At 42.6% G+C, this 24,320-nt stretch overlaps 1 pseudogene; it reads left to right on the top strand.

Moving 5' to 3' along the window:
• The first annotated feature begins 404 nt into the window (after positions 1–404).
• Positions 405–8,762, top strand: LOC129499116 (tubulin alpha-1A chain-like; annotated as a pseudogene).
• The last annotated feature ends 15,558 nt before the right edge of the window (positions 8,763–24,320 follow it).

The raw sequence follows: 24,320 nt of genomic DNA, 5'->3' as shown, positions 1-24,320 counted from the left end.
TTGAACCCCCAAAAGCAAATGATCTGAACTGAGTTCCCCAGTCTTTCTGGGAGAAAAGGTCTCCACTTGCAGGCATCACCACAGGCTGTTTCTGGAAATCCAAGCCAAACTTGCCCACTGGCCACGAAGTTGCTGGCCGAGCCCTCCCCTGGACCTGCTGCCTTCGGATTCATGCTCTTGGGCAGCTCGTGTTTTGTATACATTTTGTTTTTCCCCGACAACTCTTAGCCCCCATTTAAAACAGGCCTGCCAGTTTGAATATCCTTTTGGCAGGAGAGGTGGAGAGTTTTATTTTTCCACCCAAAAGGCTCACGGTTAATACCCTGCCAGATGCTGGGCGGCCTCACCAGCCAGCCGGAACCTAGCTCTCCCGGAGGACGGAGGCAATATTTTCCCTGGACAAGATGAACAAGAAGGGCTTTTCCAGTGAAACCCAGGCTCCGGAGCCCTGTGCCATAAACTACCCCCGCATCACCGACCCCGGCCTTTCCGCCCGCCAGGCCTCGGCCCGGCCCCAGCACCGGGGAATGAGGAGGAGCCAGGCATCGGAGAAGTGGGATTGGGTCTGCGCTACCACATGGACATCATTAGGTCTTGGATTTTCTGGTCTCCCTCATTGCGAAAGATCTTGTAAAGATCTTGAAGAGATGAATTGCCGGTGTCCTGACGCCCGGGGTCACCTGACCCAGGGGAGTAATCGCCCCAGATCTTTATCCAGGGCCTACAGTTTGCCAGGACAGTGTCTCCTGTGCCCTGGGCAGAGCCAACGGTGCTCGGGGCACATACCTGCTCCACGGTGCAGATGCCCCTCGGGTTACACCCTCCTTGTGTGGGGGCTCTGCCCCCGTCACCCACACCTGCTCAGCTCTGCGTGGGACTTTCTTGTTGGCCTTCTTTCAACTTGATGAATCCGCAGCTCCCTGCTGAATTTCCTGGCTTCCCCCCTTGACAGATTTACCCCCCACTTTAAATCCCTCGGCTGTAGGATCTTCTGCTAAAGCCCCAGGCCTCAAATCTCCCCCACGGTCTCCTTGCTCCTGCCTCTGCACTGCAGGGAGGAGCTGGATGGGTCCCTTGTCTCTCCCCATTCTCTTGGGAAGCCTCATCTCCCTTCCTATGGCAGCCGGGTCCCTTCAGGGTCCTTCCTCAGTCCAGGGGACGAACCCAAGATTCTCAAGAGTGGCTTTGGGTCCCTCCCAGGCAGGCGCACTACCCCTGCCCCGGCCCTGAGCCCTGCCCCCACCGACTGCTGCCCCACCTTCCACTCCATGTACTTTTATCTCCTTATGATCCTGCTTGTGTGGCTTTGCATCCTTTCCCTTTTTTCACTCTTTTTTCGGTCATTCCTGCCACCCCAAACTAAACCAAAACAATTCTCCCTTTTTTCTACTCAAATGGTGTATCAGTTATGTATGGGCACAAAAGGCTGTATGAAAATATCCCAATTCGAGGACTTAGAGCAATGGGCCTTCATTTAACTTATATCTGTGGGTTAGGGTTTTGGGAGTCTCAGCAGGCCGTTTTATCTTGGAGTCAAGATAAGTCAAGACTTATCTGCAGTCAAGGAGCATTGGGACATCAGGGTGACCTGGCCATGTGTCTCTCCTCTCTACCTCCAGGCTAGCCCAGAATGTTCTTTTGGTGGAAGCAGAGAATAAGCCCAAATGTGTGAGCCTTCTCAACCCTCCAGTTGTGTCCCATTGGGCAACACAAGACAAGTCCCATGATGGGTCCCAGAGCGTAAGGGGAGGCACTCCCAGTGACAGGGTCAGGAGGGTAAAGCATGGGGCCGTGAGGCAATCAACCCTCTCCAGACAGCACATTTTTCATGTGGCAAGGAGGGCATTGTTCTCTGTCTTACAGTGGTCCACGTTGGCCTTTCTCACTCGCCCTCAGGCTTCAACCCCTATGGGGGCAGGGACTGCGGTATATTCACCATCATGTCGCCACTGCTTAGCCCAGGGCCGGCCCCCAGAGGTCCTCGCTGGTGGCTGACTGAATTGAATTTGTTCTCCCGTCTCAATCTCAGTCTCAAAGAGCTCATTATGCTCTGCTATTAAACAGATGTCCTCTCTCATCTGCAGTCGAATGCTTTCCCTTGTCCCTGCTGCCACTCTGAGTTCTCCACTGACTAATGTTACGTCTTCAGTCTTCATCGTCAAGTCTCTCAACTGTGCGTTCTGGAACCACCCTTTCTCCATAACCCCTTGCCCACCCATGATTAGACTTTTGAAAGCCACTGGGCACCTTTTACCACATTCAAACTATTCATCAGCATCTCAAAGCCTCTCTCACTTGTTAGTAAGGAGTTGGTCTTCTCCTCTTCTAAAGGTTCTCCTTCTGGCAGCCTAGGACTGTGGACAGAGTCTGGCCTTTGGCCTCAGAGAGACCCATCTTGAATTCCAGCTTACTGCCTGCTGGGTCTGTGACTCTTGACCAGGAACGGTGCAGAGTCTGCTTTCCTGAGCCTCAACTGCTGGCTCACTCCCACTGTTCACCTGGGACCTTCAGCCAGACACTTTTGCTGAAGATTCAGAGGTTTTCTGTACTTCTAGAAGACTCTGGACCCCGAGAGGAGGGAATGGTTGAGTTGAGGGTTGCATTTTTGTTATGGAAATAATGGCGCGGAAAGTGGACTTTAGATTTAAACAGCCCAGGATTCAATTCATATCTCATTCTCCTCCACCGGACAAAACCCTGGGCCACAGGATACTTTATACTTCTCTCTGCTTATCTCCATCTCCATCTCTCTCTCTCTCTCTTTTAAAGTTTCTCCTTCCTTCTGTGTCTTAATGTTAGGCTCCTCTAAGGTTCTAGTCCCTTGGATGTTCTCTTTTTATGCTCATTATCTTGTGAAAGCTTGACTTTTCAATAGCTTATCTGAATTGGTACCTTCCAAATTCAAATGCCCAGCTCTAAAATCCCACTAAGAATCCACTCCTTCATTTCCATTTCCTGTCAGAATGGCTTTACATTGATACTCTCTAGTAACCTCAAATCTCAAATGGAAACAGGCTCCCCATACCGATTTACCCATTTTTGTTAGATGCACCATTTCCCACACTTCCCGTGTCCACTTGTCTCTCACCAGCCATCTTGGCTTCCTCCTTCCTCTTCCATCGAGCTCCAGATGGGCATGCCACTTCTGCTCTATAGGCTGTAGAAACACTAATAAGTAATCCCTTCTGGGTACGTTTTCTACCCTCTTCCAACATTACGGTTTCTGGATTTATGGAGTGGGGAAGTGAGGTGCCCATTGGTTTTTATTCCTGTGGGCTATCTGGTCAGCAAGACTGTGGGCAGTGCCCAGAAAGTTGAGATGCAAGGGAGGCAGAATTCTCTACACTTCTCTCTTCCTCCTCGAGAGTGAAAGGTAGTCCCAACCCCACAGCCTTAGTGAATGCACGTAGGACGTGTTGGCCTCTGGCCTTTTGACATCCTCACATGTGTGAAGGAGGGTGGAAGTTTTTCCACTCCTGGCCGAGTTCTTTCCAAGAAAATGATCTCATTTATCTTGCTGAAAGGCTTATTTTTACAGCGCACATTTCATTTTCCATTATTTAATAGGCACATAATGTCCTGCAGCTTCCTTCTAAGTGATCTCATGCATGGGGATTATATGCATTGTTCCAATTCATATAGGCACCTCAATAAATCTCCATCTATTTCTTTCAGCACTATGGTGATAAAAATACTTTGGGCGATGTGTGTGTGCTTGTGGTTTGGTTTGTTTGAGGAAAAGTTTTAGTCTGGAAAATAAATGCTGTTGACTTAGGAGCAGGGGCTGAGAGGTAGGACTGGGCAGCAGATGGTCAGGCACCCACACTCCAGCTGGAGGATGACATGGGTGGGAGGGGTTGGGGGGGACATGATGTCCAGGGCAAGACTTTCTGGAGGCCCAGTGTAATAGGTGTAGAGACCACTGTAGTGGGGTTTGCAGCTGGGAGAGTGATGGGGCCCAACTCTGAATAAGACAGAGAAAGTGGGAACTTACAGGGAAGGAGCAGGGCAGGGAGGGGAGGCCAGTGAATGGAAAAGGAGGAGAAACATCAGGGTAAGGAAGGATTCTGGCTAACTTGACCCAACAGGGTTCTTGCTGAGGGCTGGATAGGCCATCAGACATCACCTGGTGGGGACAGAGAAGCCCCAACCTGACCGAGCAGGATTCTTGCTAAAATTGGACAATGCAGAGATGAACAAAGACGTCCAAAATTTGAGGACTAGTTGGGAAGAAGATTCTGAAGAAGCTGATTGAGTTTGGTCAAAGAGAGAATCTTCATCAAAAAGGAAAGTTTGACTCTACAGCTTTGCTATTTACATTTAAAAGGTGATGTTTGACAAAACTTTCAGAACCGAGGCCCAAGATCAGAGACCGATGCCTAAGACAACCTAGTAGGCCTTCGGTGGCTTGGATTTGGGGAAGAATACTGACATATTTTGGAAGGAGTCTAAAAAATTCAACCTCAGCAGTGTCTGGAAAAAAGCTCTACCCACTCTTGGTCTTGATTTCCAAAGGTTTTCAAACCTCATGAAGTTCTTGTTCAAGTGCAGATAGCTGGCAGCTACAGCTGTGTTTAAACAACACGTGTCTGAGAGATGATGGTCCCTCAGTCTCAGAAATTACCTGGTGAGGAGCTTGTGTACCTTCATGAAGCAAGGGAGGTGAGACCTTTCTGGAGAATCCTCATCATGATGCCATGATAAGAAATCAAAGACTCTAGGACATAGTGGTGACAATTGTTCAGGAAATGCATTTTGACTTTAAAAGCAATAGGAAAAAAAGTTGAAAGCAAGCTTTTATAAGTAGAAAAAATTATTAATTAATCAAATTCTCTTGACTCAGTTTCTCAGACATTGGCCTTAAATCTTCCCAAGAAAGACTTTTCAAAATCCCCACTCCTACCCAAGTGTTCTTTTGCAGTCGGAGGGTTTTATTTTTTAAAATATTTTATTTATTTATTTACTTAAGAGCACGTATGAATGTGGGGGAGGGACAGAGAGAGAGAGAGAGAATCTTAAGCAGACTCTGTACTGAGTGAGGAGCCCAAAATGGGGCTCAATCCCACGACTCCAAGGTCATAACCTGAGCTGAAATCAAGAGTCAGACTGACCCAGGTGCCCCAGTCTGAGTGGTTTAATAGACTTTATGTTTTAGACCAAGTTTAGGATTAAAGAATCATTAAGCAAAAAGTACAGAGTTTCCATATATCCTATCTGCCTCCCCTAACTCCCCCCCAACCTACCCACTTTCCCTATTATTAACATCTTTCATTATTGTGGTACATTTGTTATGATTGGTGAACCATTGTTGATACATGATTATGAACTAAAGTCCGTAGTTCATATTAGGGTTCACTCTTGGTGTTGTACAATTCTGTAGGTAACTTCTGATGTTTGTGGAAAGAGGCAAGAATTAATTCAGAGAAAACTTCTCATACATAGAAAAATGTCTGAGGCCTGAGGTGATTGACTATTCATCTGAGTTACACATTCTCAAGAAAGATTTATTCTGTGCAGTGTAGGGGGTAAATTTGCATTGCATCCAGTATTCCTTATAATAGTTGTATTATAGAAAATTCTCTCAGGAAGAATTTCATCATCAGATTGAGCAGTTGTGTGCACACATACATATCTGATGGGGAATTGCAATTCAATTTTTGTATTTTTCACGGAAGACACCTTTAGCCATGTTACCTCCAGACAGCCCACATTCATGACACAAGTTGTATCTTTACTCAGAGTTGAAAGGTCCTTGTGTACAACCACCATGCTCAGCAACTGTCACATGCTTGAGCCAAGTGCCACTGGGGAGGGAAGGAGAGGAGGGAAGAAGGGAGGGTTTTGTTCTTCCTTTCCTGTTGCAGTTCTGGCTCAGTGGCAAAGGACTTCCATGCTCTCTCCCCATGTGGAGGTATGTTAGAGAGGGCTATTCTGCTCTCCCTGTATCCTGGGCTCTCTCTTTCCTGGAAGAGTGGCTAATAGACTCACTTAGGGACCAACATTCACAAGCCAGTGTCTGCAGGGTCACTGGACTGAAAGTCATGGGCATTACCTCTGTACTTTCAGGGTAACCCATGTGCAAGGTGTGCCAGCCACTAGGCTCTCATCTCTCTGCTGCACACACTCACCCTTTCAGATCCAGCTCTCTGATACTAAGGCTGGTTCTCTGCAAAATCCTTTTCTGCTTTGCCAGCTGCTCCCCATTGGGCCCTGCCAATAGGGGATCTACACAGAGACTGCAAGGCATGTGGAAGAGGGGACTCCCTGCTTCCTACTTGCTTCCTGTCCACTTGCTGTTCTTGTGAGCTTCACCCCATAATGCTTCTCCACCCTGGAAGCAACAAGCCATCCCCGTTGCAGTAACTGAAGCCTGTTTGCAGTTTCCCCAACTCTCGCAGAACCGGCCTAATGGCACCCTCTTCAAATGCCACACTATCCTCAGGCCTCATCCACTGCAATCCAGATTCTAGCAACTCTTCAGTGGGGGTTGCCCACTGATTACTACAACTGGTTCTTCATTCACACTTTGGCTATTGCTCCTTGTGCATTGCTCCCACTGGTTGTAATCTAACAGAAGAGGAGAAGTGAGTGCAGCCAGACCACCTAGTCCCACACTCATCTTTGTAGACAGTGTACTGGCAGGCTATGTTAGTGACTGGAAACCATTACGTACTGCCAATAGGAAAGAGGCCCGAGAGAGATCAGGACACAGAAGGAAGGGAGAACCTTCTATTTCTGGTTTTGGCAATGTGGTACTGCTGGCAGTTGTAAGAGCAGCAAGAGTGGAGTAATGCTGGAGCAGAGGCTGCTCTGGACTTCTGGGAGGCTGGGGGAAGGCAGCACCTATTTGGCATTTCCAATCTTTGTGATATTTTTGATGGTGCAACATCAGGGGAAGCCTCATGGACTCCTGTATCTTTTGCGTGTGGAACAGACATGAATCTGGGGGAAGGGACACTAGAGGATGAATCGTGTGAGGCCTAATGACAACCCCTCAAAGATGTTCATGCCCTAATCCCAGAAAACTGTGACTACATTATATTACCTGATAAAAGGGATTTTGTAAATGTAATTAAGTTTACAGACCTTAAAATAGGCATTTAGTCCTAGGTTTTCTGGATAGTGTGGAATATAAACCTTAAGTTAAATGCTATTATGATCCCACCTAATAAAGCTTAAAAGCAAGACTCAGAAGGATCAAACTTTTTTTTTTTAAAGAAGGATCAAACTTATTTCAAATAACTTAGCTGTGTTCCTGAATAAAGCTTGAGAATATTGATAGGAATATAAAAATATCCAACAACCAAGGTAAAAGTCATAATGTTAAGCAATCTATCAAAGTAAAAAATTGTCGGCAGTTTCTCTTATATCAACCGCCTAAGAGTCGCGCTGTAAGAAGCAACAACCTCTCCTCTTCTCCGCCATCTGCCCAGCAGCCGCAAAGCAGCAATGAGCGTGAATGCATCTCCATCCACGTGGGTCAGGCAGGTGTCCAGATTGGCAATGTCTGCTGGGAGCTCTATTGCCTGGAACACGGCATTCAGCCCAATGGCCAGATGCCAAGTGACAAGACCACTGGGGGAGGAGCATGTGGCCAGGGCAGTGTTTGTAGACTTGGAGCCCACAGTCATTGATGAAGTTCACACTGGCACCTACCTCTAGCTCTTCCACCCTGAGCAGCTCATCACAGGCAAGGAAGATGCTGCCAATAACTATGCCCGGGGGCACTACATCATTGGCAAGGAGATCATTGACCTTGTCTTGGACCGAATTCAGAAACTGGCTGACCAGTGCACGGGTATTCAGGGCTTCTTGGTTTTCCACAGCTTTGGAGGGGGAACTGGTTCTGGGTTCACCTCCCTGCTGATGGAACATCTCTCTGTTGATTATGGCAAGAAGTCCAAGCTAGAGTTCTCCATCTACCCTACCCCCCAGGTGTCCACAGCTGTAGTAGAGCCCTACAACTCATCCTCACCACCCACACCACTCTGGAGCACTCTGATTGTGCCTTCATGTTAGACAACGAGGCCATCTATGACATCTGTTGTAGAAACCTCGATATTGAACGCCCAACCTACACTAATCTAAATAGGTTGATAGGTCAGATTGTGTCCTCCATCACTGCTTCCCTCAGATTGGATGGAGTCCTGAATGTGGATATGACAGAGTTCCAGACCAATCTGGTGCTCTATCCCCGCATCCACTTCCCTCTGGCCACATATGCCCCTGTCATCTCTGCTGAGAAAGCCTACCATGAACAGCTTTCTGTAGCAGAGATCACCAATGGATGATTTGAGTCAGCCAACCAGATGGTGAAATGTGACCCTCGCCATGGTAAATACATGGCTTGCTGCCTGTTGTACCATGGCAATGTGGTTCCCAAAGATGTCAATGCTGCCACTGCCACCATCAAGACCAAGCATACCATCCAGTTTATGGACTGGTGCCCCACTGGCTTCAAAGTGGGCATTAACTACCAGCCTCCCACTGTGGTACCCAGTGGAGACCTGGCCAAAGTAAAATGAGCTGTGTGCATGCTGAGCAACACCACAGCCATTGCTGAGGCCTGGGCTCGCCTGGACCACAAGTTTGACCTGATGTATGCCAAGCATGCCTTTGTTCACTGTTATGTGGGTTAGGGCATGGAGGAAGGAGAATTTTCTGAGGCCCGTGACGACATGGCTGCCCTGGAAAAGGATTAGGAGGAGGTTGGTGTGGATTCTGTTGAAGGACAGAGTGAAGAAGAAGGAGAGGAATATTAAAGTTAAAAATGCCATGGGGTGCTGCTTTTACAGGGAAGCTTATTCTGTTTTGAACATTGAAAAGTTGTGCTTTGATCAGTTAATTTGTACGTAGCAGTGTATACTCTCATATACAATTACTGACCTGTGCTTTAAAACACAGCGCTTTGTTACAGACCCAAGCTGTCCATTTCTCTGATGGGTTTGAATAAAGTATTCCCTGTCTTAAATGAAAAAAAAAAAAGCAAAGTAAAAAATTGTCAATCATGCAAAGAAGCAGGAAAGCACAATCCATAATGAGGGAAAGAAATCAATCAGTAGAAGCTGACCTGGAGCTGACATGGATAATAGAATTAGTAGACAAGTCATAAACACTGTTATAACTATATTCCATGTGCTCAGGAAGTTATAGGAAAGACTAAACCTGCTAAGTAGATACATGGATGATGTCAAAAGACCCAAAATGAACTTCTGGAGATGAGAACCACAATGGGTTAGATGAAAGAAAACACATAGGACGGGATTAACAGCAGAGTAAACATTAAAGAAAAAAATCAGTAAATTTAAAGACATAACAAAAGAAACACAGAGAAAAAAGACTAATTTAAAAACTAGAATATATAAGCTATAGGATAACGTCAACCCTGAAGTGCTCAAAGCAGAATTCAAGAGTGGGGGGGACAAAAATATTTGAAAAAATAAAGATTGAGCACTTTGCAAAACTGGTGAAAACAATGAACTCACAGACCCAAGAAGTTCAATGGACGTTGAAATGCACAAAAAACACAAAGGAACTACAAAGGTACATTATAATCATATTGATTGCTACCAGTGACAAAGAAACAAATCTTAAAGGAAGCCAGAAAATATACAAAGAAACAAAAAATATAAAAATATTTTTAAATCACATACAAAGAAACAAAAATAGAGTTGTGAACAGTTTTCATACCAGAAATATTGAAAGACTCAAGTTACTAGAAGTGGAATGAAAGAGGGGATATTACAACCAATTTCACAGAAATGAAAAGGATTATAAAAGAATAAAATATGAATGCCAATAAATTGGATAACCTGTATAAAATGAGCAAATTTTAAGAAATGCACAATGTATCAAAACTGATTCATGAAGAAATAGAGAATCTGAATAGAACTCTGACAAGTTAAGGAGACTGAATTTGTAATAAAAAACCTCCCAACAAAAAAATTCCCAGGAGTAGATGGCTTAATAGTGAATCCTACCAAACATTTAAAGAATTAGGATGAATCCTTCTCAAACTGTTCCAAAAAGTGGAGGAGAGGGAACCCTTCTTGACTCATTCTATGAAGCCAGTATTACTTTGATAAAAAGCCAAAGACACAAGAAAGGAAACTGCAGGCCACTCTCCCTAATGAATAGTGATACATAAATCCTCAACAAAATACTTGCAAACCAAAGTCAGTGACATATTAAACTAATTATATATCATGACCAGGTGGAATTCACTCCTGGAGTGCAAAATGGTTCAACAAAACCAATTAATGCAATGGTTCAACAAAAACCAATTAATGCAACGTCCCACATTAATAGAATGGATTTTAAAAACCTACATGATAATCTCAAATGCAAGAAAAGCATTTGACAAGATTCAACACAGTTTAATGATACACTCAATAAACTAGGAATAGAAGGAAACATCCTCAACATTATAAAGCCACATATGAAAAACCTTTAGCTAACATAATATTCAATGGTGAATACTAAAAGCTTTTCATTAAAATCAGGAATAAGACAAGGATACATACTTTCACTAATTCTAATCAACAGAGTACTGCAAATCCTAGCCAGAGCAATTGGGCAAGAAAAAGTAATACAAAACATCCACATTGGAAAGGAAGAAGTAAAATTATCTCTTTTTACAGATAGCCTGATCTTATATGCATAAAGCCTTAGATTCCATGAAAGCCTCTGTTAAACTAATGAATGAAATCATCGAAATTGTAGGACACAACAAAAGTCAACACGTAAAAATATGTTGCATTTCTTTTTTTTTTATATGTTGCATTACTATAGACTAGCAATGAACAACCCCAAAAGGAAAAAACAAACCCACAATTACATTTACAATAAACACTAGGGACAAATTTAGCTAAGGTGGCAAAAGTCTTATACACTGAAAACTACAAAACATTGCTGAAAGAAATTATTATTATTATTATTATTATTATTATTATTTGCTGAAAGAAATTAAAGAAGACATAAATGGAAAGATATTTGATGTTCATGGATTAGAAAGCATAATAATTAAGATGTCAGTACTACCTAATCAATCCACAGTTACAATACAATTCCTTTTTTTTTTTAAGATTTTATTTATTTGTTCGAGAGAGAGAGAGAGGCAGAGATATAGGCAGAAGGAGAAGAAGGCTCCATGGAAGGAGCCTAATGTGGGACTTGATCCCGGATCCCGGGATCATGCCCTGAGCCAAAGGCAGATGCTCAATCACTGAGCCACCCAGGCATCCCTCCAACACAATTCCTATTAAGATACCAATGACGTTTTGGGGTTCAGAAATAGGAAAAAAACCCATCCTAAAATTTATATGAAATTTCAAGGATGATAGTCAAAATGGTATCGAGAAAGAACAAAGTTGGAGGACTCACACTTCCTGATTTCAAACCACCTACAGAGCTACAATAATCAGTGTGTACCAAGCATAAGGACAGATGTGTAATGACCGATGATATGCAATAGAGAGTCCAAAAATAAACTGTCACATATATGGTCACTTGAGTTTTGGCAAGAATCCTAAGACCATTCAGAGGGGGATAGGACAATCTTTTCTGTAAACAGTGCTGGGAAAACTGGATATCCACAAACAGAAGAATGGAGTTGGATCTTTACCTTACGCGATATACAAAGTTTGACTTAAAATGGACTAAAGACTTAGACTTAATGGCAGTACCCATAAAACTCCCTAGTGGAAAATAGGGGGAAATACTCATGACACTGGTTTTGGCTTGATTTCTTGGTTATGACACCAAAAGTTCAGGCAATAAAAGAAAAAAATACATAAATTAGACTTCATGAAAAGTTAAAACTTTTGTGCATCAAAGGATGCTGTCAGGAGAAAGAAAAGACAGGTCACAGAATGGTCATAGCAGCATTGTTTACAATAGCCAAAATAGGAAAGGTGCCTGGGGTGGCTCAGTCGGTTAAGCATCTGAGTCTAGATTTCAGCTGAGGTCATGATCTCAGGGTCATGAGATCAAGCCCCACACCAGGCTCTGTGCCCAGTATAGAGCCTGTTAAGATTTTCTCTCTCCGGGGATCCCTGGGTGGCGCAGCGGTTTGGCGCCTGCCTTTGGCCCAGGGCGCGATCCTGGAGACCTGGGATCGAATCCCACATCAGGCTCCCGGTGCATGGAGCCTGCTTCTCCCTCTGCCTGTGTCTCTGCCTCTCTCTCTCTCTGTGACTATCATAAATAAATAAATAAAAATTTAAAAAAAAAAGATTTTCTCTCTCCCTCTGCCCTTTCCCACCTTACTCCCTCTAGCACACACATGCACTCTCTCTCTCTCTCAAAACAACAACAACCAAACAATAGCCAAAATATGGAATTCTTGGTCAAGAGATGCATGAGTAAACAAAATATGCTATATACATAACTATGGTACATTGAGTCACAAAAAGGAAGGGAATTCTGACACATGCTACAACTTGATTGGACCTTGAAATCACAGTGCTAAGTGAAATAAGCCAGATGCAAAAGGACACAAATTGTATTATTCCACTTATTGGAGGTACCCTGAATAGGGAGACTCAGAGAGAGAGAGAGAGAGTTGAATAGAGGGCCCCAGGGGCTAAGCCTAGGTGGACAGGGGGTGCCTGTGGGTTTAATGACTACTGAAACGATGAAAGAGTTCTGGAAATGGATGGTGGTGATGGTTGTGCAACATTGAGAATGTACTGAATGCCCTGAAATGGCTAACATGGTAAAATTGCATGTCACATATATTTACTACAATAAAATAAGTTTAAAAATTATTTTTCTCTGGATGATGGTATTTGGGTGATTTTTTCCAAACTGTCTCTCCCTTGTGTTTCCCGTGGACTCCATCAGACTGGGGCCTTGGTGACCTATCCTGTTACTTTATCCTCTGACAGTGGAAGGCATTTGCCCAGATGTCTGAGAGTCATCAAGTCTGTAAAAACATCATGGGAAAAATCAGATACTTTATGGAATAGTAAAACTTGCTTATTAAACGTTCACCTAATACCTCAGGGCACCTGGGTGGCTCAGTCAGTTGAGCATCCAACTCTTGGTTTCAGCTCAGGTTGTGATCTCAGGGTCCTGGGATCCAGCCCCACATCAGGCATGTCACCGTCTTAGCACAAAGCTGACCTGAAAGAGAAAGATCAAGAGAGTATAGAACCGTAGTACAATACCTAAGGATCCCATTGCCTGCCACTGAGGAAACATAGGCCCTGGTTTGACTCAGCCTAAGTGTAAACTCAGAGCCAGAATTCACATGAGGTAGAATTTCCCCTGGAAACTAATGAGAAACATGCTTCCATAAGTCTAGACAGAGATACATGGATTTTGAACTGTGCTTGACCAGAGGACACAGGCAGAGTGAAGGAGGTAATTAAGTCTAGGGCAGGATGACCTGACACCATGGGATGTTTTTACAGACTTGAACTTGGTCAAGTCTAGATTTGGTTAGGTTAGATGAATAGCAACAAAGACAAGAAATGGAAGTATGCACGCTTGCAGGAAAGATGAAGAAACCGTTTACTAAAGAAATACTCAAAATTATTGGTGAGTGTGGAATCATTCTTTGTATTTTTTATTACTTAAACCCTTTGTAAAAATATATAAAATAACAAGATATAGAGTGATTTAAGAAATATTGGGATGAGTTTCAGAAATATCAGGGTTTATAATAGGCCTCAGAACTGTGCTGCAAGAGCCCTGTGCATTATTATTGTGTCTAATGCCCAGTGATATGATGACATCCATGGCCACATATCTCTGTGATTTTAACGAAAGAAAGTTCTGTTTCTGTAGACACAGTGACCAATTACCAGTCTTTGCAAAAAGAAATCAGCTTTGCAAAAACAGACTGACTTTTATATATTTCTACCAAATGCAATCATAGAGATAAACACAATATAGGATTTCTGTGGGAAACTCAACTGCACATTTTCTGACTTTTCCAGGGACTTTAAACCAACTGATGCTACTCAGATAGGGTGATTAAAAAAAAAAAAAACCTTGTAATTATTGAACACAGCAGGCATGTTCTGTGAATAGCACTATGATTCTTTTGTTTAGAGAAAGGGGCCTGCATCTGCTTCCTATCAAAGGCTTTTACCATAGTGTTCCTTGCTTCAATGAAGGCCACCCTGTATGCTTGAAAATTCTCGTATCTGGAAGGCATAATGCCATCTCTGGAGCAGAACACCCTGCATGCTTTTTGAGCAAAGCAGAGCCAGTATTGCATGCTAGCAAACAGATGTTCAGTGGGTACCCTTCATGTATCCACAAAAGCTGGGCCTATTTGAACAGAGGAAAGGGATCAAAGGGGTTTAGGAATACGTATTCTGGTCCCATTTCTCTTCCTCCATGCTTGTGGTCCACGCACATTAGAGACAGAAGGCCCAAACATTAACATGGACCAGCCACTGTGCTGGTATGACATGATCCCGTCCCTGCCAGCAAGTTATTCCTGGTCTATGAGGGTGCACAGTCCTCTTCCTCAAAGAGGAAGACAGCCAATCTGGCTCCGGGATGCATCCTGAGAACACACTTAGCGCTAAACAGAGCCATACTGAGTTCTGGGCATTTTTCTGGGAGCAAAGAGGAGGCCCGACTGTATGTTAAGCAGGAAGGCCACATTTCACCCATCACAGTGCTGGCTGAGTATTCAGTATTTGTAGAATGCAGAACAGAGGAGCCTATGGAAGTCCTCGCCAGAGCTAGGTAGAGGCACATGCAGATACATTTCCTCCTCAGTGCTGTCAAGGAGTTCAGGAGGGGCCAGGAGGGAGACATAAGGTTGGGAGTCAGTGGTGTAGAAATGGTGACTGAAGCCACGAGAACACAAAATTCGGGCATGTGCACAGTGGGATGAAAGCAGTGAAAGCTGAGTCCCAAAGGCACCAGTATTCAAGTCTGAACAGAGGAAAGAGCATGGGAATGGAATGGGCAGGAGTGGGTGGCAAGGCAGGAGGAAGCTAGAGAGCAACAGTGCTCAGAGCAAAGAAGTGAGTTCATAAAGAACATGGCCAGAGCATCCTATGCTGCAGAGACCTCACACTGGAGGAGGACCCCATTGTCCCCAGGAGCTGGCACCATCCCAACAGAGATGTAACCACAATGGTGGGGGGAGGAAGACCGTTCCAGTAGTGTGTTGAGAAGTGACCATAGGGGAGACCATCTGATGGTTGACCACCTTTTTAGGATCTAGAAATTCAACTGCAAGGGAATAGAGAAAGCTAAATCATATGGATAGTTGACTTCTGATGAGTTTGGAAGATGGAGGAGCATGGTGAGATGCTGAAAGAAAGGAGGACAGAGAATTTCCTAGAAGCCAAGTCCTGATGTGGCCTGGAAAGTCTCCTCTGGATGCTCTCATTCTTCTCAGAACCCTGAGTTTTGTCAGGGAATCAGATAAGTGAATTCTCAGGCTGGCTACTACTCCCTCCTACCAGTCTCTCCATCCACCCCACTGGACCAGGAGTGAGCCACATGTGTTCAAAACTCCAGAGTTAGAGAAGGAATCAAAGCAGCCCAGAGAAGTTAAGTGATATGGCTAAAGTTCCACCGCTAGCTGGAGGTCAATTACAGACTAGAATACAGGTCTCCAGACTCCAAAGCCAATGCTATTTGCATTATGTAATCCTGCATTTGTTCCATGTGGTTCAGCTGCTCTTTCTATGGAAAGAGAGAGAGACTTTTCCTCCTAGCATAGCTCAGCTGGTAATGCACAGATAAATCTCCTCAAGAACACCACCGGGCTATGCTCTTCCATCCAGAGGCACCATGCAGGGATCAATCAAGAGTCTCTCTCCCTCTCTCATACGCATTTTTCCTCTCTCCCTCCCTCTTGTCCCAGTGCCTAGCCCTTCCCCCTTTCAGAAAGCCACTGTGGGGCTGGAGAAATGCCCCAAGCAAGCATCAGTAGCAAGCACAGCCTACTGTTGATTCACAGCTGTGGTGCCGACACAACCCACACTGGTACTTGGCAGGCGTTCTTGGCTCTTAGTAGAATGGTGCTTTGTTACCGTGAATGATCAGGGCATTGAGTAGAGCTGGCACCACTGACCACAGGACTCCTGCCAATCGGGTCCCCTATTCTGGTACTTTCTGAATCCCTGGCACCTCAGTGCACTGTGTGACTGTGTATAGGACAGAAGAGAAGAGCCTGGGGCATTTCAGAGAAAGGTGTCTGTGGCCCATGGTTCCCTCCTGGTAGGGCCTGAGGGGTTTGGTCTAAGGATCTAGGGGAAAAGATTTCCACTCCCTGGGTTGGGTGCAGCTCTTTATATGTGACCACAAGGGCTGCAGCTGATGCTAGGGCTGGAGGCAGCATACCTATGGGAACAGATACTGGAGAGGTAGGTCATCTCTGCTATCTGAGAGAATAGGGCTCGAGGCATGACCACTCCTTACCATGGTCCACAGGCCTATCTCAGGCCTATCTCAGAGAGCCCATGGAAGTCTTTATTTAGAGAATTTTTACATTGTCCTTCATTAAGGGCTTACAGTGTTACAGTGTATCAAACACTGCTGTCACATGCAAGAATTTCAATCTATCAGCCATTGTAGAGTTTGCAGCCTGCAAAGTTAGGTCACAGGAAAGTTTAGGTACTCAGTGCACAGCCACCCTCTGTGTGTGAAGCTTTCCCAGGTGAGCAGAGAGCTGCTCACAGGGGAGGAAGTCCACCCACAAAATAACTTGTATCCTCCTCTCTCAACCTGAAATCCCACCAAGGAATATCACTCCTTAGGCTTAAAACTTTCATGGTCTTTCAAAATGTCAGTAAGAGAGGACATTTTCTTTTTAAATATCAGTCACTTAGACTGTTGTAAGAATAATTTTCAGTTTACTTGATAGCATCATAGAATGTCAAGATGGGGAAGGACAACACCACCTCCAGGAGAGGTTTGAACATCTTTATCCAAATTCTGCTCAAACAGGAAGCAGTTAGCATTGCATTCAAGTCTTTCTCTGCTGCTTCAGGTGCCCCCCTGTGCCTTGGGTTGTTTAGAAATCTTTTACAGGAATGAGAAAAGAAAACCTGTAAGATTGTCTGAATATTAAATGAGCTAATTATAAAGTACGACTGATTTTTTTTAAAGGTTTATTTATTTATTTTAGAGAGGGAGAGCAGGAGTGGGATGGGCAGAGGGAGAAGGAGAGAGAGAATCTCAAGCAGACTCCCTGTGGACCATAAAACCTCATGCAGGACTCAATTCCATGACCCAGAGATCATGACCTGAGCAGAAACCAAGTGTCAAACACTTAATTGACTGAGCCATCCAGGAGCCCCAAGTATGGCTGATATTTTGAATGGATAGACTGAAACCAGAGAGCAACCTTGTTTTGTCTTCCACTGTCATTCATTGAACACGCCCCATTCTTCCCAGGCCCTGGATGAGATGTCAAGTGGGTCTCCTGCCTTCGCTGGTCTTCCCTAAATCTTCCTTAGGCCCATAGATCTGCAGACACTGGAAATCAAGAAACACACTTGCAATATGGTAATTAAAATGTCTCCACCAAGGTCCCGGTGAGCAATCAAGACTGAATCCATTGCAATCCATTGCACAAGGACCCAAGCAAGTGTCCATGTGGTTGTGAACGATTTTCAGTATCACCCCCGTAGTCAAAGAAGGAGTGGTGGCCTGTCTAGAAACATACATATTTCACACAACCAAGCAGATGTCTCTATTATTAAGAAGTTGAAAATTAACAGACTAGTCTACCTAGATGTACTCAAGCTCAGCTCAAGTTGTGTTTTGTGAAATTGATGGCTACCACCCTAAATAAGAACTCTTGTCCCAGAAAAGATGAGTGAAAATATTCTCTTTTTAAAGATTCAAAAAATTAATTAATTAATTAACTAATTTATAGAGATCGTGAGCAGGGGAGTGGCAGAGGGAGGGAGAGGGACAGAGAATCTCAAGCAGACTCCACACTGAGGGCAAAGCCCAACACAGGGCTAGATCCCACGACCTGAGATCATGACCTGAGTCAAAATCGAGAGTTGGAGGCTTAACTTAATTATTCTTGAAAGCAAGAAAAAAACACTAATATGGATTATCATTTTGACTGATTCAACAGAACACAGTCACTAAGGTAGATAGTAATTAATTCAACATTATTTATCTGCTTCCACCCTGTCTCATGTCTCTGTGTCTTATCTCATAGGTCATGTACTTTTTATTAAAGACTTTATCGAGGTATAATTTAAATACCACAAAACATACTCAATGTAAGTGTACAAACAAATACTTCTTAGTAAATGTGTAGGGTTTTGCAACCATCACCGTGATCCAGTTTTAGAATATTTCCATCACCCCACACAGTTCTCGTGCTGGTTTGATTAATCCCCACATTCATTTCCAGTCCCAGACAACTGCAGATCTGCTTCTTGTCTCCACATATTTACATTTTAAAAAATTTTTATGCAAATAGAAAGTAGAATAAGCATATATCAGCAGTCTATTTTACAATATTTACAAAAATTCTATTGTAAGGAATTTTGTTGATCTCTTCCACAGTTAGGGATTGTTTTCATTTTCTTGACTTTATAAAGTTGTTATTAATAGTCACATACAAGTCTTTGTGTGTACATCATATATTTTGATTTTTCTTAGGTAGGTACCTAAGAGTGGATTTGCTAATATATGTGGTAAGCAGATGTTTAACTTAAAGGAAACCCAACTGTTTTTCAAAGTAATTACATTTTACTTTTCCACCAGCAATGAATGAGGGATGTAGCTTCTGCATATTTTCACCAACACTTAGTATTGTCAGTCTTTTTCATTAACCGTTACGGTGGGTCTCTGTGGTATCTTATTGTGGCTTTAATGGGTAGATGTGTTCATTTCACTAATGGCTGATGATATTGAACATCTTTTCATGTGCTCATTCCATTTGCATATCTTCTTTGGAGGAATGTCTATTGAAATATTTGCTATTTTATTTTTTTTAATATTTATTTATTTATTTATTTATTTATTTATTTATTTATTTATTTATTTATGATAGTCACACACACAGAGAGAGAGAGAGGCAGAGACACAGGCAGAGGGAGAAGCAGGCTCCATGCACTGGGAGCCCGACGTGGGATTCGATCCCGAGTCTCCAGGAGTGCGCCCTGAGCCAAAGGCAGGCACCAAACCGCTGCGCCACCCAGGGATACCTATTTGCTCTTTTAGAAAATGGGATTGTTTGTTTTCCTGCTGAGTTGTAGTTCCTTATATATTCTGGAAACAAATCCTTTGCCAGACATATGATTTGCAAATATTTTCTTCCAATTTGTGGCTTTTATTTTTATTGTTTTTGCACCTAGTGCAATAGGGACACTATTATTAGTGTCTTTTGCAAAGCAAACATTGTGATATCAGTGAAGTCAAATTTATCAAAGTTATCTTTTATGAATTTTGCTTTTGGTGCCAAATCTAAGAAATTCTTTGCCTAATGGAAGATCACAAAGAATTACTCCGATTTTTTTTTTTTTAGAAGATTGATAATTTTAGCTCTTACATTTAGGTATGGTGCATCTTGAGTTGATTTTCTGTATATGGGATGAGATAACAGTCTAAATTTGTTTTTGTTTATGTTTTTGCATATGATTATATGGATAGTTGTTCCAACACTATTTTTTTTTAAGATTTTATTTATTTATTCATGAGAGACACAGATATATATAGAGAGAGACAGAGACACAGATAGAGGAGAAGCAGACTCCATGCAGGAAGCCCGACATAGGACTCCATCCCGGGCCTCCAGGATCATGCCTTGGGCCGAAGGCAGGTGCCAAACTGCTGAGTCACCCAGGGATCCCCCCAACACCATTTGTTGAAAAGACTATCCTTTCCTCCATCGAACTGACTTGGTAGTCTTGTGAAAAATCAGTTGACTGTAAATGGAAGGATTTATTTCTGGACTTCCATTCTGTTCAATATATCTGCATGTTTGTCCTTAAGCCAAAACCACACTCTCTTGATTACTATAGCTTTATAGTAAGTTTGGAAATCAAGCAGAGTGAGTATTCTTTCTTTATTCTTTATGTAGATTTTATGTACAATCTTCAGGATTTTCTGGGTACAGATTCACATCATCTGTAAATCTGTGAACAGGTTTACCCCTTCCTTTACAATCTGTATATATTTAACTGATTTTTCTTGCCCATATTACACTGGGTAGAGCCTCCAGTGTAATGTTAAACAGAAGTGGTGAGCACTTCTCATAATAAGATAATAAGGGATCTGCCTTATTCCTGATCTTTGTGGGGGAAGGATCTGGTATTTTATCATGTCTCTTACCATTATGTATGATAGTTGTAGGTTTCTTATCAATGTTTTTTTGTAAAGTTGAGAAAGTTTCCTTCTTTCTCAGTTTTTAACAAGTCTTCAAATTTTATTTATTTATTTATTTATTTATTTATTTATTTATTTATTTATTTATGGGAATGTGAGTAGGGGGAGAGGCAGAGGGAAAGAATCTCAAGCAGACTCCCAGCCAAGTGCAGACCCCAAGATCATGACCTGAGCTGAAAGCAGGAATCTGATGCCCAACCAACTAAGCCACCCAGATGCCCCAGTTTCTTAAGAGTAAGAGTTTTAGTTAAAGCACAGTTGTTGGTTAAGCATTTGACTCTTGTTCTCAGCTCAGGTCTTGATCTCAGAGTTTTGAGTTCAAGCCCTTCAATGAGATGTACGCTGGGTGTGGAGCCCACTCAAAAAAAAGTATCATTCATGGTTTTGTTGGACATTTTTCTGCATCTGTTAAGATGATTATGTTTTTATCCTTAATCTCTTAGTATGGAGTATTACATGCTTTCATTTTGGGGTGTTAAACTAATCTTGCATTTCTAGGATAAATCCTTTGTAGCCATGTTGTATAAACTGTTTAATATGCTGTTGGATTTGGTTTGCTAATATTTTAAGATTTTTGAACTTATTGCAACAGAGATGCTGATCTATAGTTTTTCTTTTTTTTTAAGATTGTATTTATTTATTTATTCATGAGAGACCTAGAGAGAGATAGAGAGAGAGAGAGAGAGGCAGAGACACAGGCGAGGGAGAAGCAGGCTCCATGCAGGGAGCCGGATGTGGGACTCGATCCTGAGACTCCAGGATCGCGCCCTGGACCAAAGGCAGGCACTAAACTGCTGAGCCACCCAGGGATTCCCAGATCTATAGTTTTCTTTGATGTCTTTGGTTTTGAAGAGTTATAGAATGAGTTGGGGAGTTGTCCCTCTTCCTCCATATTCAAAAGGAGTTGTGAAAGATTGCTATTATTTCTTCTTTATTTATTATTTTATTATTATTTTTTTAAAGATTTATTTATTTATTTTATGATAGACATAGAGAGAGAGAGAGAGGCAGAGACACAGGAGGAGGGAGAAGCAGGCTCCATGCCGGGAGCCCGATGCAGGTCTCGATCCCAGGACTCCAGGATCGCGCCCTGGGCCAAAGGCAGGCGCCAAATCGCTGAGCCACCCAGGGATCCCCTATTTTATTATTTTTTAACTTCTTCTTTAAATATTAGATAGATTCACCAGTAAAGTTACCTGAGCCTGGACTTTTCTTCATGGGAAGAGTTTTTTTTTTTTAAGATTTTATTTATTTATTCATAGAGACAGAGAGAGAGAGAGAGAGAGAGAGAGAGAGAGAGAGAGAGGCAGAGACACAGGCAGGAGAAGCAGGCACCATGCAGAGAGCCTGACGTGGGACTTGATCCCGGGTCTCCAGGATCAGCCCTGGGCGGAAGGCAGCGCTAAACCGCTGCGCCAGCAGGGCTGCCCCACCAGGGCTGCCCCATGGTAAGAGTTCTAAACCATTATTTCAATTCCTTTACTTGTTAAAGATCTGGTCAGGACTTTCAGTTTCCTCTAAGTCCATTTTGTCAATTTCTTTCTTTCTAGGAATTTTTCCATGTCATCTTAAGTTGTCTTCTTTGTTGGCATAATGTTGTTCATACTATCCTCGTATAATACTTTTCATTTTGTAGGGTCAGCAGTGATGCCCCCTTACACTTCTGATTTTGTTAATATGGCCTTTTCTCTTGGTCAGTTTAGCTAAGAGTATATTGATATTGTTGATCCTTTTTTAAATTGTTCGTCTTTTCTAAAAACAGTGTTATAATTTCCTTGAGTTTTTTTATTCTTTGATGTTCTAGTTCATTAATTTTTGCCCTGACCTTTATTTATTTCTTATTGCTTTCTTTGGATTTAATTTATTTCTCTCTCTCTCTCTCTCTCTTTTTTTTTTTTTTTGGTCTCTCATGTTTTTGTTTTTTGTTTTTTTAAGATGGAAGTTTAAATTATTGATGCAAGAACTTTCTGCTTTCCCAAGTCCTATCTCATCCATTTTGATACATTGTATCCTTGTTTAATTCAGCTTAAAATATTTCTAGTTTCCACTGTGATTTTTCTTTGGCTCCTGGATTGTTTCTAAATATGTTGTTTAATTTTGAAAAACTGAGATTGCCCAACTTTCTTTCTATGATTTCTAATTTAGTCCTTTGTGGCTGGAGAACATACTCTGAATGACGTAAATCCTCTTAAATATATTGAAATTTGTTTTATGCCCTAGTATATGATATAACCTAGAGAACATTTCATCTACTTTTGAAAAAAATGAGCATTTATTTTAGATAGAGTGCTCTAAAAATGTCCATTTGGTTGACAAGGTCATTAAAGTCTTCTGCATCTTTGCTGATTTTCTGTTTAGTTGCTCTATGAATTACTGAAATAGGATATTGAACTAATTGTTAAACTATTTCTTCTTTCAATTCTATGCATTTTTGCTTAATAAATTTTGAGGGTCTACTATTAGGAGTATTACATTTATAATTGTTATATTTTCCTAATGTCTACTATTAGGTGGTATTATATTTATAATTGTTATATTTTCCTAATGTATTTAGCTTTTATCATCAGTCTGACTGCATCAGTAGAGATGCAGAAAGAGGAATAGGAAAATGTTGACAAGAGTCTTTATTGTGGTTTCCATAGGAAGGAATGAGTAAGGCCGGATAAGCAGTCTGAGGATTGGCTAGTTTGAATAATTTCAGCAGGCTCTGGGGGCATAGGAGTATTCCCAATTGTCTGGTATCTGGCCCTGTGGCGATTAGAGAAGGTAGGTAGTGGATTGGAGTGTGAAAGTCCCATAGAGGAGGTGATTGGGTGTTGGCTCTGGATTGGTTGGCTTGTATATGAAAGGCACACTTGCAGGCAAGTTGTTTGCTATCTCTGGGAATTGATTAGCCCTGGGAGGGGGAATCCCTCCAGGATCAGCAAGGCCTCAACATGTCAAATATCAAATACAGAAACTAGAAAGCACTGTTATTGCATATTGCTCCTATCACATGCCTCCATTGCTGGATGAGCTCAGGGAAGGGTTGAGAAGTGAGAGAGGAGACCATATTGCCTTGGCATGTTTAGCAAGGAGACAGGAATCTGATGAAGCATCACTTCTAACTTGATCTTCATCCCAACTATTGTCCCCCCTTCCCTCTCTGCACATCCCTCCATTCCACCTCCCCTGCCACAAGTATATAAATAAGAAAATGAGACCTAGCATTTACTGAGGCAATATCGTGTTATTTCCCATTATTTCAATTTGGTGGGCTAAAATAAGGCTTCTTTCCTGCTCTGTTCTTCTTCATCATGGTAGAAATGAATGCAATCCAGACTGATACAAATCTGGACTCCTGAAAAGAAATAACATTGCCCCTGGATCTTCTGACTCAAAAGCTTTAGACACAAAGAATGGATTGGACAGAGACTGACTACTTAGTTATCACCTCTTGGAAGAGGAAATAGGGATTTTCATATTGTTCCACTCTTACAAGTAATCATCCAGAATTCCCTGAGGTTTACCCCCAATAAGGAAACATCTAGGATGAGGAAAGTGTTTAATTATGATGTCATACCTTTCCATTTCATCTCAGGCTCCAATACATTAATAAAAACATTGTCCTGTACAGGATGTTTGAGTATAATGATTGACACTCCACACCCCAAGCCATAGTTCTGTGCACTGATTTACACTTTTGACAATTGGTATTGGAAAGAGATGGTGAAGGTAGGGGGAGAAATTGCTAGAAATGCCTAAACCTGAAGGTAAGGCACTGGTGGTGGCATCAGCCCATATTAGGACAGTGCTTGTACAAAGAAGTAGCATAAAATCAGAGATCATAGCTGAGTCCATTTCACTCTTCCAAGATTAAAGTGATGGGGCAGGGGGATGAGAAGGTTGGATAATGGGAGGAGAGCTCTACACCAAGAAACATTCTGAAGTTCATGGCCCACGAGCCAAGACTCAGCTGGACAGACTGTATCCTTGCCAGGGGAGCC

Source organism: Nyctereutes procyonoides, unplaced genomic scaffold (genome assembly GCF_905146905.1).
Source record: "Nyctereutes procyonoides isolate TBG_1078 unplaced genomic scaffold, NYPRO_anot_genome, whole genome shotgun sequence".
NCBI lineage: Eukaryota > Metazoa > Chordata > Mammalia > Carnivora > Canidae > Nyctereutes > Nyctereutes procyonoides.
This window is presented reverse-complemented; position numbering and strand designations above follow the sequence as displayed.